Genomic DNA, 14149 nt, shown 5'->3' on the forward strand with positions numbered 1-14149 from the left:
CTGTGGGCTTTTCATAAATGGCTTTTATGATGTTTAAGTATGTTCCTTCTATCCTGACTTTCTCGAGGGTTTTTATTAAGAAAGGATGCTGAATTTTGTCAAATGCTTTTTCTGTATCAATTGACAGGATCATATGGTTCTTATCTTTTACTAATGTGATGTATCATGTTGATTGATTTGCGAATGTTGAACCAGCTCTGTATCCTAGGAATGAATCCCACTTGATCATGGTGAATAATTCTTTTTATATGCTGTTGAATTCGATTTGCTAGTATCCTACTGAGAATTTTTGCATCAATATTCATCAGGGATATTGGCCTGTAGTTCTCTTTTTTTTACTGGGTCTCTGTGTGGTTTAGTAATCAAAGTAATACTGGCTTCATAGAATGAGTCTGGAAGTTTTCCTTCCCTTTCTATTTTTTGGAATAGCTTGAGAAGGATAGGTATTATCTCTTCTTTAAATGTCTGGTAGAACTCCCCTGGGAAGCCATCTGGTCCTGGACTCTTATTTGTTGGGAGTTTCTTGATGACTGATTCAATTTCTTCGCTGGTTATGGGTCTGTTCAAGCTTTCTATTTCCTCCTGATTGAGTTTTTGAAGTGTGTGGGTGTTTAGGAATTTGTCCATTACTTCGAGGTTGTCCAGTTTGTTGGCATACAGTTTTTCATAGTATTCCCTGATAATTCCTTGTATTTCTGAGGGATTGGCTGTGATAATTCCATTTTCATTCATGATTTTATTTATTTGGGTCATCTCCCTTTTCTTTTTGAGAAGCCTGGCTAGAGGATTATCAATTTTGTTTATTTTCTCAAAAAACCAACTCTTGGTTTCATTGATCTGCTCGACTGTTTTTAGATTCTATATTGTTTATTTCTGCTCTGATCTTTATTAGTTCTCTTCTTCTACTGGGTTTAGGGTGTCTTTGCTGTTCTATTTCCTTTAGGTGTGCTGTTAGATTTTGTATTTGGGATTTTTCTTGTTTCTTGAGATAGGCCTGGATTGCAATGTATTTTCCTCTCAGGACTGCCTTTGCTGCATCCCAAAGTATTTGGATTGTTGTCTTTTCATTTTCATTTGTTTCCATATATTTTTAAATTTCCTCTCTAATTGCCTGGTTGACCCATTCATTCTTTAGTAGGGTGTTCTTTAACCTCCATGCTTTTGGAGGTTTTCCAGACTTTACCCTGTGGTTGATTTCAAGTCTCATAACATTGTGGTCTGAAAGCGTGCATGGTATGATCTCAATTCTTGTATACTTATTAAGGGCTGTTTGGTGACCCAGTATGTGATCTATCTTGGAGAATGTTCCATGTGCACTCGAGAAGAAAGTATATTCTGTTGCTTTGGGATGCAGAGTTCTAAATATATCTGTCAAGTCCATCTGATCCAATGTATCATTGTTGTAAGTGGGGTGTTGAAGTCCCCTGCAATTACCACATTCTTATCAATAAGGCTGCTTATGTTTGTAATTGTTTTATATATTTGGGGGCTCCCGTATTCGGCGCATAGACATTTATAATTGTTATCTCTTCCTGATGGATAGACCCTGTAATTATTACATAATGCCCTTCTTCATCTCTTGTGACAGCCTTTAATTTAAAGTCTAGTTTGTGTGATAGAAGTATGGCTACTCCAGCTGTCTTTTGACTTCCAGTAGCATGATAGCTATTCTCCATCCCCTCACTTTCAATCTGAAGGTGTCCTCAGGTTTAAAATGAGTCTCTTCTAGACAGCAAATAGATGGGTCTTGTTTTTTTTTTTTATCCATTCTGATACCCTATGTCTTTTGGTTGGAGCATTTAGTCCATTTACATTCAGTGTTATTATAGAAAGATAGGAGTTTAGAGTCATTGTGATGTCTGTAGGTTTCATGCTTGTAACGATGTCTCTGGTACTTTGTCTCACAGGATCCCCCTTAGGATCTCTTGTAGGGCTGGTTTAGTGGTGACGAGTTCCTTCAGTTTTTGTTTGTTTGGGAAGACCTTTATCTCTCCTTCTATTCTAAATGACAGATTTGCTGGATAAAGGATTCTCAGCTGCCTATTTTTTCTGTTCATCACACGGAAGATTTCCTGCTATTCCTTTCTGGCCTGCCAAGTTTCAGTAGAGAGATCCGTCACGAGTCTTATCGGTCTCCGTTTCTATGTTAGAGCACGTTTATCCCAAGCTGCTTTCAGAATTTTCTCTTTATCCTTGTATTTTGCCAGTTTCACTATGATATGTCGTGCAGAGAAGATCGATTCAAGTTACATCTGGAGGGAGTTCTCTGTGCCTCTTGGATTTCAATGCCTTTTTCCTTCCCCAGATCAGGGAAGTTCTCAGCTATTATTTCTTCAAGTACACCTTCAGCACCTTTCCCTCTCTCTTCCTCGTCTGGAATACCAATTATGTGTAGATTATTTCTCTTTAGTGCATCACTTAGTTCTCTAATTTTCCCCTCATACTCCTGGGTTTTTTTATCTCTCTTTTTCTCAGCTTCCTCTTTTTCCATAATTTTATCTTCTAGTTCTCCTATTCTCTCTTCTGCCTCTTCAATCTGAGCTGTGGTTGTCTCCATTTTATTTTGCAGCTCATTAATAGCATTTTTTAGCTCCTCCTGGCCGTTCCTTAGTCCCTTGATCTCTGTAGCAATAGATTCTCTGCTGTCCTGTATACCGTTTTCAAGCCCAGCGATTAAATTTATGACTGTTATTCTAAATTCACTTTCTGTTATATTATTTAAATCCTTTATTGATCGGTTCGCTAGCTGTCAGTATTTCCTGAAGATTCTTTTCACAGGGGAATTCTTCCTTTTTGTCATTTTGGATAGTCCCTGGAGTGGTGTGGAACTGCAGGGCACTTCCCCTGTGCTGTCTTGAATAACTTGGGCTGGTGGGCGGGGCCACAGTCAGACCTGATGTCTGCCCCCAGCCCACCGCTGGGGCCACAGTCAGACTGGTGTGTACCTTCTCTTCCCCTCTCCTAGGGGCAGGATTCACTGTGGGGTGGTGTGGCCCATCTGCGCTACTTGCACACTGCCAGCCTTGTGGTGCTGGGGATCTGGCGTATTAGCTGGGGTGGATCGGCAAGGTGCACAGGGGCGGGAAGGACAGGCTCAGCTCGCTTTGCCTTCGGTGGTCCGCTTTAGGAGGGGCCCTTCGGCACCGGGAGTGAGTCAGACCCACTGCCAGAGGGATGGATCCACAGAAGCACAGCATTGGGTGTTTGCGAGGTGCAAGCAAGTTCCCTGATAGGAACCGGTTCCCTTTGGGATTTTGGCTGGGGGATGGGCGAGGGAGATGGCTCTGGTGAGCGCCTTTCTTCCCCTCCAAGCTGAGCTCTGTCATCCGGGGCTCAACAACTCTCCCTCCCGATGTCCTCCAGCCCTCCTGCTCTCCGAGCAGAGCTGTTAGCTCATAACATTCCAGACGTTAAGTCCCACTTGCTGTCCGAACACACTCCGTCCGGCCCCTCCGCTTTTGCAAGCCAGACTCGGGGGCTCTGCTTTGCTGGCGGGCGGCCCCTCCGCCCTGGTTCCCTCCTGCCAGTCCGTGTAGCGCGCACCGCCTCTCCGCCCTTCCTACCCTCTTCCGTGGGCTGTTCCTCTACACTTGGCTCCAGAGAATCCGTTCTGCTAGTCTTCTAGCGGTTTTCTGGGTTATTTAGGCAGGTATGGGTGGAATCTAAGTGATCAGCAGGATGCCTTGAGCCCAGTGTCCTCCTATGCCGCCATCTTCCCACCGATGGAAACCAACAAGAAATTCTTAGACCAATTTCTAGTCCAAAGACTGCTGGGGATTTAAGCTTTGGGAACCATCTCTAAGAGTAAAACATCTAGACCCTGCTGAATTCTTACAACCAGTCCATGAAAATAATACCGAGTATCTGAGCATTTTAGCTAAGCTATTAACACATATCCCGAATGCCTTTAATTTCTCACTGAGAGCCCATTTCTAACACTCATCATGTTTATTACAAGCTATCAATTTAATAAAAAACCAATTCTGACACTCTGTGCTGATTAACAAAGCATCTGTCTGGGTTTAATCGATATACGGATAGTAGATGCACTTTTCATAGCTGCTGCTCTGGTGTGGGCTTTCTGTTCAGAATGTTCAGGTACACACTGATTAGGCCAATTGGCTGCACGGATCATTTAACCTGGCACAGGAGATCACTGTGCCGGGGTGGGAACATTTCAAAGGACTTCTATATTTAACAGTGGCCAAAGGCAGCGGTGGAAATTGCTTGGAAGGGTCAGGTGGAGCTAGATCACAGAATAAGGCACAGAATTTTCTTATATTGTCTTTTTCTGTCTTTCTGTCTGTCTTCCCATCCATCCTTCTGTTGGTCTTTCTTTCTTTTTATTTTGTTAACTCAGGAGAGTAACACAACTAGAACTAAGATCCAAGATGATTCATTTGACCATCAGACTCAGTGGAAGGAAACAAGGACATGTGATAAAGATACAGGAAGCAGGTAGATGCATAATAAAGCCTGAACAGTTGCTCTGCTAAGAATAGAGGAAGTGGAGGGAAAGCATAAGAGCTATTTCCACAGAGAATACATAAAAATATTGATTCTGCTTCCCATTCGGGTAATGTTTGGTCTTTCATATATCTCCTTTAATTTTGATACAAACTCCAGAAGATTAATGCCCTCTACGTTCAAGATGGCCATTCACAGAGATTACACATGCTCATCCACACTCACAAGCCTAGTATGATGCCAGAGTCGGGACTTGGAGGCCACAGCAGGTACAAGTACAGAGAAAGGCACAACTCAAGACACAGGCCAGCCTGTGGTGCAAAACTTGTACCTCAGTAGTGAGCAACCTAGTGATCTCTTCTAAGTAAGCCTCCCTTCCGACCCAGGGAGTCCACCTACAACAGTGTGTCTTACCTCTTCTCCCCATGTAGTTTTTTTAAAATTTTTTTAAAAAATGTTTATTTCTGAGAGAGAGAGAGTGAGCAGGGGAGGGGCAGAGAGAGAGGGAGACAGAGAATCCCAAGCAGGCTCTGCGCTGTCAGCACAGAGCCCCACGCGGGGCTCGATCTTAAGAACTGTGAGATCATGACCTGAAGCCAAAATCAAGAGTGGGATGTTTAACCAATGGAGCCACCCAGGTGCCCCTCTCCACGTGTATTTTTAAGCATTTGTGTGAGAGTATTAAGTTCAATATTGTTTGAAGTAGCAAGAGATTGACAGCTGGTTAACAAATTAAGAGGCAAATATCCATTCAATAGAATATTGTACAATTGTTAAAAAGAAAGCAGTCGTTTCTTTATGTACTGATAATACAGCCTGGACATCTGATGTTAACAGAAAAGAGCAAAGTACTGGGGAGAGTGAAGGGGTGGGAACTTACAGTGTGTTTAAAAATGAAAAAATACACACACAAGCACAGAGTTACATTGTCCATCTCTAGAAAGACATGAAGAAATGAACAGGGGTCACCTCTGGGAAAATCAAGTAGGTAGTAACTAAAGAACTGGGCTGTAAAGAAGATTTTCACCATATACTTGTTTGTATATTTTGAATTACATAACATACTACTTTTTTTTTTTTTAAGCGTTTTTCCTCAAAAAAAATGAAGAAAGAAAAAAAATAAAAGACAAAATATGGGCTTTGGACTCAAAAAGAATTTGTTTCTACTACTTAGCTAGCTATGCGAACATAGCCAAGGTATTTTATTTTTAATTTACTGTGACATCAGGGGCGCCTGGGTGGCCCAGTCGGTTAAGTGTCCGACTTGGGTTCAGGTCATGATCTCGTGTTTTCTGAGTTCGATTCCCGCATCAGGCTCCGTGCTGCCAGCTCAGAGCCTAGAGCCTAGAGCCTGGAGCCTGGAGCCTGCTTAGGATTCTGTGTCTTCCTCTTTCTCTGCCCCTCCCCTCATGCATGTGCGCGTGCTTGCTCTCTCTCAAAAATAAATAGAAAACATTTAAAAATTTGTTTAAATTTACTGTGACATCACAGTACATATGACAAACAAAAGAAAGTCTCTTATGAAACCAGCACTGTAAAACTGATGTAATTCTTTTTAGTCTTTAAACACACGTGCGCACGCACACACACATTTTACATCTGATTAAAAACAATTTTAAAATGTATATTATAAGATTCATCAGCCCATGTAAGGTATAGTGACTTATGATGGTGACTTAGAATCGTGAGAAGTATTTAAATGTTTGTTTTTCAATAAGTGCACTATGTTTTCCTGTTTCAGTCCCGAAATCATCTTTATTGCCAAGTGAACCCTTCCTGGCTAATAGCATATCCTACCCAGAGAAAAAGTAGCAACAATGTTATTACTTTATTATTTTTTTAAATATGAAATTTATTGTCAAATTGGTTTCCATACAGCACCCAGTGCTCATCCCAACAGGTGCCCTCCTCTCCTTCCCATTCCCCGCCTCTCCTTCCCACCCCCCATCAACCCTCAGTTTATTCTCAGTTTTTAAGAGTCTCTTGTGGTTTGGCTCCCTTCCTCTCTAACTTTTTTTTCCTTCCCCTCCCCCATGGTCTTCTGTTAAGTTTCTCGGGATCCACATAGGAGTGAAAACATATGGAATCTGTCCTTCTCTGTATGACTTATTTCACTTAGCATCACACTCTCCAGTTCCATCCACGTGGCTACAAAAGGCCATATTTCATTCTTTCTCATTGCCACGTAGTATTCCATTGTGTATATAAACCACAATTTCTTTGTCCATTCATCAGTTGATGGACATTTAGGCTCTTTCCATAATTCATTTATTAAATGCTGGCACATTATTACTCCTGAGAGTGTATCATCCAGTAACTTCCAGAGATGTTAGCATTATTTCTGTGCTTCACTGATGATGAGGACACATGGCAGTCTTAGCCCGAGCATGCAAGAAAATAGGAACCATAGTTCATTTTCCAGGCATGTTAAATCTACCAGTCAGAATTTTATAGCATAAATGTACAATAACATTTTCAGCAGTGCCTTTGACCTCTTTAGGCCATAATCACTGCAATTGCAGACCATGCTTTTTCTCTGTTGGCCACAACCTGCCTTCCACATACTGTCTGGAGAGAGAAGGAGAAGGGCCCATGTGCCAAGTGAGAAGAACAGCCCCATCCGCACAAGAGACATCTGTCCTTATTAGGTAGGGCTTAAGGCCAGGCTGGGAGAGCATGAGGTGCCCCACTGATCAGAGGCAAGACAGGACATACATTGAAAGGGTCTGTGCCAACGTGGAACAAGTCTCAAAAGCCCTCAGAGGAAGTAGGCCACCCCCAGACTGCTTGATACAGATCAGAGCCCATGAAGGCGGCTGAGTCCCGGGGTCCAGGGCAAGGTCGCCCCACCTGCAAAGCTGTCCACATTGATCTGGACCCTTCACAGAAGGAGCGTTCAGTAGAGAAATGAGCATCTTGCTTAAGCCATTCTATTGTTTGCTCTCTGGTGCAGTAGTATAGACTTATCATCATTAATATACTCCCATATAATAGATACTGCAAATCTGTCACTTCCATAAATCTGAGAGGCAAGAAAAAATATATTTTATTTTTGCTTTAATTTGAACTTACATTGGTTAGGTTGAGCCTTTGCTTCTCAATTATTTGTATTTCTTCTTTGAACGGTCTCTTACCCTCCAGTGCCCATTAATAATTTTTTAAAATTTAAATCCAAGTTAGTTAACATGTAGTGTAATAATGATTTCAGGAATAGAATCTGGTGATTCATCACTTACATAGAACACCCAGTGCTCACCCCAACAAGTGTCCTCCTTAATTCCCATCACCCATTTAGTCCATCCCCCCCAACACTCTGCCAGCATCCCTCAGTTTGTTCTCTGTATTTAACAGTCTCTTATGGTTTGTCTCCCTCTCTATTTTTATCTTATTTTTGCTTCCCTTTCCCTATGTTCATCTGTTGAGTTTCTCAAATTCCACATATGGGTGAAATCATATATTTGCCTTTCTCTGACTGACTTATTTCACTTAGCATAATATACTCTAGTTCCATCCACGTTGTTGCAAATGGCAAGATTTCATTCTTTTTGATCACTGAGTAATACTCCATTGTTTATGTGCACGTGTGTGTGTGTGTGTGTGTGTGTGTGTGTGTGTATCACATCTTCTTTATCCATTCATCAGTTGATGGACATTTGGGTTCTTTCTATACTTTGACTATTGTCAATAGCACTGCTGTAACATTGGGGTGCATGTGCCCCTTCGAAACAGCCCTCCTGTACCCTTTGGAAAAATACTAGTAGTGCAATTGCTGGGTCAGAGGGTAGTTCTATTTTTAATATTTTAAGGAACCTCCATACTGTTTTCCAGAGTGGCTGCACCAGTTTGCATTCCCACCAACAGTACAAGAGGGTTCCCATTTCTCCACATCCTCTCCAGCATCTATAATCTCCTGGTTTGTTCATTTTAGCCACTCTGACTGGCATGAGGTGGTATCTCAGTGTGGTTTTGATTTGTATTTCCCTGATGAGGAGTGATGTTGAGCATCTCACTCTTCATAGATTTTGGATACTAACCCTTTATCTGATAGAATGGGAAAAGATATTTGTAAATGACTTATCGGTTGCCTTTTAGTTTTGTTGATTGTTTCCTTTGCAGTGCAGAAGCTTTTTATCTTGATGAGGTCCTAATAAAAGCAAAAATGAACTGTTTCCCTTGCCTCTGGACATGTGTCAGATAAGAAGGTATGCATGTACCCATTATTTTCTACTATGGTATTTTTCATAATGTTTTTTAAAAATCTATTTCAGGAGGGGGCCAATATGGCAGAGAAGTAGGGGGAAGCCATACTTCCAGCGTCTCTCAAAAAAAGAAGTGTAGAAGCCAAAGGACTTTGAACACCAGAGCCTGGGAGGAAAAGAGACTGAATCTACTAGGAAGAAAATGGGAAAGCTGGAAAAAAGGGCTACTCCAAGGAAAAATCAAAGCATACCTGGTGGAGGGTCCAAAATATTACTACGAGTAGGGCAATAAAATAACCAAAGTCACAACAGACAACAAGTAACAATCTTCAGAAAACACCTCCTGAAGGGCCAGGCCCTGGAGAGTGTACGACCTTCCTTTAATATAGCAGTGCTCACAGGTGCAGAGCACACAACAAGTGTTTCAAACGCATAAGGGACAGAAAACTAGCCAAAATGACGAAATGGAAGAATTCTCCTCAAAAGAAATTCCAGGAAGTAGCAACAGCTAATAAATTGATCAAAACCAATTTAAGCAATGTAATGGAACAAGAATTTAGAATAATAGTCATAAAATTAATCGCTGGGCTTCAAAAAAGCATAGAGGACAGCAGAGAATCTATTGCTACAGAGATCAAGGGACTAAAAAATAATCATGAGAATTAAAAAATACTATAAATGAGGTGCAAAATAAAATGCAGGTGGTCACAGTGCAGATTGAAGAGGCAGAGGAGAGAATAGGTGAATTAGAAGATAAAATTATGGAAAAAGAGGAAGCTGAGAAAAAGAGATAAAAAAAATCCAGGCGTACGAGGGGAGAATTAGAGAACTAAGTGATGCAATCAAACAGAACAATATCCATATCATAGGAATTCCAGAAGAAGAAGAGAAAGAGAAAGGGGCTGAAGGTATACTTGAAATAATAGCTGAGAACTTCCCTGATCTGGGGAAGGAAACAAGGATTGAAATCCAAGAGGACAGAGAACTTCCTTCAGATGTAACTTGAATCGATCTTCTCTGCACGACATATCATAGTGAAACTGGCAAAGTACAAGTATAAAGAGAGAGTTCTGAAAGCAGCTATGGATAAACGGGCCTTAACATACAAAGATAGACACCTAAGGGTAGTAGCAGACATATCTACTGAAACTTGGCAGGCCAGAAAGAAACGGCAGGAAATCTTCAATGTGATGAACAGAAAAAAATATGCAGCCAAGAATCCTTTACCCACCAAGTCTGTCATTCAGAATTGAAGGAGAGATAAAGGTTTTCCCAAACAAACAAACACTGAAGGAATTCATCACCACTAAACCAGCCCTACAAGAGATCCTAAGGGGGACTCTGTGAGTGAAATGCTGCAAGGACCACCAAGTACCAGAGACATCACTACAAGCATGAAACCTACAGACATCACAATGACTCTAAACTCCTATCTTTCTATAATAACACTGAATGTAAATGGACTAAATGCTCCAACCAAAAGACATAGGGTATCAGAATGGATAAAAAAAAAAACAAGACCCATCTATTTGCTGTCTAGAAAAGACTCATTTTAAACCTGAGGACACCTTCAGATTGAAAGTGAGGGGATGGAGAATAGCTATCATGCTACTGGAAGTCAAAAGACAGCTGGAGTAGCCATACTTCTATCAGACAAACTAGACTTTAAATTAAAGGCTGTCACAAGAGATGAAGAAGGGCATTATGTAATAATTACAGGGTCTTTCCATCAGGAAGAGATAACAATTATAAATGTCTATGCGCCGAATACGGGAGCCCCCAAATATATAAAACAATTACAAACATAAGCAGCCTTATTGATAAGAATGTGGTAATTGCAGGGGATTTCAACACCCCACTTACAACAATGGATAGATCATCTAGACACACGGTCAATAAAGAAACAAGGGCCCTGAATGATACATTGGATCAGATGGACTTGACAGATATATTTAGAACTCTGCATCCCAAAGCAACAGAATATACTTTCTTCTCGAGTGCACATGGAACATTCTCCAAGATAGATCACATACTGGGTCACCAAACAGCCCTTAATAAGTATACAAGAATTGAGATCATACCATGCACGCTTTCAGACCACAATGCTATGAGACTTGAAATCAACCACAGGGAAAAGTCTGGAAAACCTCCAAAAGCATGGAGGTTAAAGAACACCCTACTAAAGAATGAATGGGTCAACCAGGCAATTAGAGAGGAAATTTAAAAATATATGGAAACAAATGAAAATGAAAAGACAACAATCCAAATGCTTTGGGATGCAGCAAAGGCAGTCCTGAGAGGAAAATACATTGCAATCCAGGCCTATCTCAAGAAACAAGAAAAATCCCAAATACAAAATCTAACAGCACACCTAAAGGAAATAGAAGCAGAACAGCAAAGATACCCCAAACCCAGCAGAAGAAGAGAAATAATAAAGATCAGAGCAGAAATAAACAATATAGAATCTAAACAAACAAACAAACAAACAAAAAACCCCAAACAAACAGTAGAGCAGATCAATGAAACCAAGAGTTGATTTTTTGAAAAACTAAACAAAATTGGTAAACCTCTTGCTAGGCCTCTCAAAAATAAAAGGGAGAAAAACCAAATAGATAAAATCATGAATGAAAATGGAATTATTACAGCCAATCCCTCAGAAATACAAGCAATTATCAGGGAATACTATGAAAAAGTATATGCCAACAAATTGGACAACCTCCAAGAAACGGACAAATTCCTAAACACCCACACACTTCAAAAACTCCAACAGGAAGAAATAGAAAACTTGAACAGACCCATAACCAGCGAGGAAATTGAATCAGTTATCAAAAGTCTCACAACAAATAAGAGTCCAGAACCAGATGGCTTCCAAGGGGAATTCTACGAGACATTTAAAGCAGAGATAATACCTATCCTTCTCAAGCTATTCCAAAAAATAGAAAGGGAAGGAAAACTTCCAGACTCATTCTATGAAGCCAGCATTACTTTGATTCCCAAACCAGACAGAGAGCCAGCAAAAAAAGTGAACTACAGGCCAATATTCCTGATGAATATGGATGCAAAAATTCTCAGTAAGATACTAGCAAATCGAATTCAACAGCATATAAAAAGAATTATTCACTATGATCCAGTGGGATTCATTCCTGGGCTGCAGGGCTGATTCAATATTCACAAATCATTGTGACACATCACATTAATAAAAGAAAAGATAAGAACCATATGATCCTGTCAATGGATGCAGAAAAAGCATTTGACAAAATTCAGCATGCTTTCGTAATAAAAACGCTTGAGACAGTCGGGATAGAAGAAACATACTTAAACATCATAAAAGCCCACAGCTAATACCTCCTCAATGGGGAAATACTGAGAGCTTTCCCCCTGAGATCAGGAACACTGCAGGGGATGTCCACTCTCACTGCTGTTATTTAATATAGCGTTGGAAGTTCTAGCATCAGCAATCAGACAACAAAAGGAAATCAAAGGCATCAAAATTGGCAAAGATGAAGTCAAGCTTTCACTTTTTGCAGATGACATGATACTACACATGGAAAACCCAAAAGATGCCACCAAAAGTCTGCTAGAATGGATACATGAATTCAGCAAAGTCGCAGGATACAAAATTAATCTACAGAGATCAGTTGCATTCTTATACACTAATCATGAAGCAACAGAAAGACAAATAAGGAAACTGATCCCATTCACAACTGCACCAAGAATGATAAAATACCTAGGAATAAACCTAACCAAAGATGTAAAAGATCTGTATGCTGAAAACTATAGAAAGCTTATGAAGGAAATTGAAGAAGATATAAAGAAATGGAAAAACATTCTGTGCTCATGGGTTGGAAGAATAAATATTGTCAAACTGTCAATACTACCCAAAGCTATCTACAGATTCAATGCAATCCCAATCAAAATTGCACCAGCATTCTTCTCGAGGCTAGAACAAGCAATCCTAAAATTTGTATGGAACCACAAAAGGCCCCGAATAGCCAAAGTAATATTGTAGAAGAAAACCAAAGCAGGAGGCATCACAATCCCAGACTTTAGCCTCTACTACAAAGCTGTAATCATCAAGACAGCGAGGTATTGGCACAGACACATAGACCAACAGAATAGAGACTCCCGAATTGGACCCACAAATGTAGGGCCAACTCATCTTTGACAAAACAGGAAAGAATATCCAATGGAAAAAAGTCTCTTTAACAAATGGTGCTGGGAGAACTGGACAGCAACATGCAGAAGGATGAAACTAGACCACTTTCTCACACCATTCACAAAAATAAACTCAAAATGGATAAAGGACCTGAATGTGAGACAGGAAACCATCAAAACCCTAGAGGAGCAAGCAGGAAAAAACTTCTCTGACCTCAACTGCAGCAATTTCTTACTTGACACATCTCCAAAGACAAGGGAATTAAAAGCAAAAATGAACTATTGGGACCTCATGAACATAGAAAGCTTCTGCACAGCAAAGGAAACAATCAACAAAACTAAAAGGCAACCAACGGAATGGGAAAAGATATTTGCAAATGACATATCAGATAAAGGGTTAGTATCCATAATCTATAAAGAACTCACCAAACTCCACACCCCAAAAAACAAATAATCCAGTGAAGAAATGGGCAGAAGACATGAATAGACACTTTTCTAAAGAAGACATCTGGGTGGCCAACAGGCACATGAAAAGATGCTCAACATCACTCTTCATCGGGGAAATACAAATCAAAACCACACTGAGATACCACCTCATGCCAGTCAGAATGGCTAAAATGAACAAATCAGGAGACTATAGATGCTGGAGAGGATGTGGAGAAACGGGAACCCTCTTGCACTGCTGGTGGGAATGCAAACTGGTACAGCCATTCTGGAAAACAGTGTGGAGGTTCTCAAAAAATTAAAAATAGATCTACTCTATGACCCAGCAATAGCACTGCTAGGAATTTACCCAAGGGATCAGGAATGCTGATGGATAGGGGCACTTGTACCCCAATGTTTATAGCAGCACTTTCAACAATAGCCAAATTACGGAAAGAGCCTAAATGTCCATCAACTGATGAATGGATAAAGAAGATGTGGTTTATATATACAATGGAATACTACTTGGCAATGGCAAGAATGAAATCTGGCCATTTGTAGCAACGTCAATGGAACTGGAGGGTATTATGCTAAGTGAAATAAGTCAGGCAGAGAAAGACAGATACCATATGTTTACACTCATATGTGGATCCTGAGAAACTCAACAGAAAACCAGGGGGGAGGAGAAGATGGGGAAAAAAAGTTACAGAGAGGGAAAGAGGCAAACCATGAGACTCTTAAATACTGAGAATAAACTGAGGGTTGATGGGGGGAGGGGGGGAGGGGAAAGTGGGTGATGGGCATTGAGGAGGACACCTGTTGGGATGAGCACTGGGTGTTGTATGGAAACCAATTTCACAATAAATTTCATATTAGAAAATCTGTTTTATAGCTATAAAATATAT

Source organism: Panthera leo, chromosome D4 (genome assembly GCF_018350215.1).
Source record: "Panthera leo isolate Ple1 chromosome D4, P.leo_Ple1_pat1.1, whole genome shotgun sequence".
Taxonomy (NCBI): domain Eukaryota; kingdom Metazoa; phylum Chordata; class Mammalia; order Carnivora; family Felidae; genus Panthera; species Panthera leo.